The sequence below is a fragment of the Pygoscelis adeliae genome, unplaced genomic scaffold, assembly GCF_000699105.1.
Source record: "Pygoscelis adeliae isolate BGI_AS28 unplaced genomic scaffold, ASM69910v1 Scaffold14, whole genome shotgun sequence".
Lineage (NCBI taxonomy): Eukaryota > Metazoa > Chordata > Aves > Sphenisciformes > Spheniscidae > Pygoscelis > Pygoscelis adeliae.
This window is the reverse complement of record NW_008825109.1, coordinates 16989848-16993650: the sequence shown is the minus strand read 5'-3', so window position 1 is coordinate 16993650 and position 3803 is coordinate 16989848. Positions and strand designations below refer to the sequence as shown.

The following is a 3803-nucleotide window of genomic DNA, read 5'->3' as shown; positions in this document are numbered from 1 at the left end:
TAGCGAGGTGGGTGGCGGTCTCTTCTCCCAAGTAACTGGCGATAGGACAAGAGGAAATGGCCTCAAGTTGCCCAGGGGAGGTTTAGATCGGATATCAGGAAAAACTTCTTTACTGAAAGAGTGGTTAAACATTGGCACAGGCTGCCCAGGGAAGTGGTTGAGTCACCCTCCCTGGAGGTATTTAAAAGACATGTAGATGAGGCACTTAGGGACATGGTTTAGTGGGCATGGTGGTGTTGGGTCGATGGTTGGACGTGATGATCTTAGAGGTCTTTTCCAACCTTAATGATTCTATGATTCTATGTGTGGGTGTGCACGCACATGCATGCATCCCTGGGACACACGCGTAGCCTTGCTACTGATTCAACCTGCAGATGGGAAAGCAGCAGCTGTGTCCATCAGCCTGGGACAAAGACCCCCAGGTCTCCAGGCACATTGGGCTGGGCTCCAGTGGCCAGGCAGGCGGAACCCCTGGGCCCGCAGAGCTGCTGGCAGCAGAGGCTGCTCATAACACCCCTTGGCGGTTACCTCTTATTTTTCTTGAATTCTCAAGAAAAGAAGGTTCATACAATTGTTCACCTTTCTGTCTGTCCACTCAAGTTTCCCTGACTTATGTATAGTAGGCATCACCAACCAAATTTCACAGAGAGGCTGAGATTTCACGAGTTACTGATTACTGCTAAAGTTGCCATAACTGGGTAGGAAACAAACCAAAATTAGTGCTCCTAATGAGGAACAGGTCATACTGGGAGCCCAACTGTTCTTTTTTCCTCTGTCACAGCAGCACATCAGCATATGCCATCACTAATATGTAGCTTGCATCATAGTAATTGTGGTCTATGGTCAAGCCTATAGTTATTGTGGGGGGACTAAAGAGGGAGAGAAGACGTGACAAACTGTATAGGTGAGTTACTGGGATAAAGTCAGTGTTTCAGTAGTTCCATTCTCTGTGGAACAGCATGCTGAAATATATATATCTTTTTTTTCCCAGTAAATAACTCTTAAGTAAAGGTATTAATAAGAGTTGTTGGGAGACAACATCAGAGCAAAGAATCCAACCACACATCTGACTGGCTCCAAATCTGTTAATAAAGTAAAATTTAGTATCTCCCAGAAACTTCTGTAAAAGAAACAAATACAGTCTTGATCTTGCCACCTTTAGGCTGCTCATCTTCCAATATAGTCCAGAGTATCACAGATCAAAAGCCTTTACAGTTTTGGCAATGCCTGTCTAACTTTCAGGAGGCAAACATCCACCGCTCAAACACATAGTCAATCTGCATTAACCGGCACCCTCGTTTCCAGTCTCAGCAAAAAAGGGTGAAGGGCAATTAAGAGCTACCGACAGATCTACCCACTCACCCTTTAGAGTCTGATTTCCCAGGTCTGTTCTGTAGAGAAACAAAAAGCTTCCAAGGGGCCACACTAGTAGCCTAGGTGATCTCTCATAGGCAAAAAAATGTCCAGACTTGAAAGAAAAATTGAGGCAGGAGGGCATTCTTTGCCAGAAAACATGTTACATACGCACTGGCCGCTTCAAAAAAACATGCTGTGCACTCAGGAAGCCCGAGGTTCCTGACTTCAGGTTGAGTGGATGGGTGGAGGCTTCCTGAATCTTAAGATTTGCTAAAGTTTCCTTTCCATTTTGTTTTCGTATCCTTCTAACAAAGAAAAACCATCATTCAAGCTCAGCTTGCTTTTGCTACTGACCTTGTGACAGTTGGCTGGTCTCATGAGCTGGTCTACATTAGTCGATACAGAGACAGCTCAGCTGAAGTATTCTCAGCTGAACAAGTCACCTCCGTATTGAATGAGCTGCCACTTTCTCGCATGCCACATTTTTTCATTTCAGAAAAAGATAGCATTGATGCCCTCCCACTAATCTTATTCGGAGAAAGGGAATGGAATGGAAGAAAGGGAGCGCACACAGAAGAGAGAGACCACATAGTAAAACCCTCCTCAGTTATAGTTCCCCTCTCCCGCTTTTCCCCATACTAATAGAGTCAGCGAGAGATATTTTCCAGAACAGGTCTACTTGACTTGCATTAAGGTAGGCCTACAGGACGCTGTGCGTCAGCACAGGCTCTGCCAGGCCTGGAAGAACCTTCTGGGATCTTGGAGAGGTCTGGACAATGTTTAATTTGGATTTACATCTGGTCTGGAGGCTATAATTTGGTTATAGAATCATAGAATATCTCAGGTTGGAAGTGACCCATAAGGGTCATGGAGTCCAACTCCCTGCTCCTCACAGGACTACCTAAAACTAAACCATATGACTAGGAGTGTCATCCGGACACTCCTTGAACTCGACAGGCTTGGTGCCGTGACCACTTCCCTGGGGAGCCTGTTCCAGTGACCGGCCACCCTCCTCTACAGTAACAGGAGTTGGAGGAGAAAAGAAAAATGCATTTCAGATCAGCTGCATTCATATGAATAGCTACATCTATCAGCCCCTGCCATTCCCTTAGTGCTGCTACACAAAAAGAACTCGGCATGGCATTTGAGCTATGTTAAACTGATCTCACTCTATCATACAAATAACAAAAGAACAAAATGCAAGCCATATATCATATAAAAAGATAGAACCTAATCAAGCCTTAATATTACCTGAAGAGCTTCTCTCTCCTCTTGCCTGTCCTGAGCTCTAAATATATTAAGTTTTTCTTCCCCCAAAGTGATGAGAATACTTGACAGGAGCCCAGCTGACAGCTTTAGAGACCTCCAACGTATTTGATTATTACCTCAAACAAGCCTAAAGCTCAGCAAACAGTTCTTTCAATTCCCAAATTCCCATCTCTCTCCATTCCAACCAAATGCAAAAAACAAACAAACAAACCTACATAACCCACAAACCTCACATACACACTACTAGGATCCCTTTCTCACCTACCCAGCAAACATCAGGTTTTCCTCCTGACCTCCTTAACTTCTCTAGCACATTATTGGAAGTAATTTGCCATTTTACATATGATACATACACATATAAATATGTAAATAGCCATTATAGTTACTGACAATTAAAAATAGCCATTAAATTATAGTTAGTGACAATTAGCTGTCAGTTGTTCTCTCTCTAGTCCCTCACTTCTCTGTCTTGTACAATAATTAACACTTCTCCTTTCTATCAGTTCTCACCATTTTGGGTGGAAGGAAACCAGGCAGAAGTTACAGAGTGAGCTACCAGGACTGACAAACAACTCATAGAATCACAGAATAGGTGAGGCTGAAAAGGACCTCTGGGGAGCATCTAGTCCAACCACACATCAAGTAAAAGAAAATGCGGGACAAGACCAAGATTACACAAAGAGTCAATGGAGAGAGTAGGAGCAGGACCCCTCAGGAAAGAGGAAGACAATCTTAACAGCTGCACAGCTTCTGCATACATAGCTTGCATGTATTGTGTATATATTAAAAATAATCACAGCAATGCCCATACTGTACCCTTAAACTCCTCTGCTTTAACGTTTTTGTTATCTGTTTCGATGGAAATTCCAGACACTTTATGATCTGCAGGGGGACAGAAAAAAAAAAGACAGTTCAGCAATAAACACTTGTAATTTCATATGTGCTTCAGCAGCTACAAGCAATGTTTTCGAAACCTCCTTACACTGGGCAGATTAGATATTGTCTACTAGAGAGAGCATGGGACTAAGAGCTAGACCAGGGCTGGCTATGTGGGTGGCCTTGAACAATTCATCTTTTCCTCTCTGTGCCCTGGCACCTGTAAAAAATAGTAATATTTCTCTTTTACAATAGCATGATAATATTTACATGTGAGAAATTCTATATAAACAGTAGGCATT

At 43.2% G+C, this 3803-nt stretch overlaps 1 protein-coding gene across 1 annotated transcript in view; it reads right to left on the bottom strand.

Annotated features, from left to right (window-relative positions):
* JAM2 (junctional adhesion molecule 2) overlaps positions 1 to 3501 on the bottom strand; it is a 17884-nt gene extending 14383 nt beyond the window's left edge. The window contains exon 1 of the mRNA XM_009327795.1: positions 3442 to 3501. The gene's annotated coding sequence lies outside the window, so the exon portion shown is untranslated. The remainder of the gene's footprint in view (positions 1 to 3441) is intronic.
* Positions 3502 to 3803: the final 302 nt, after the last annotated feature.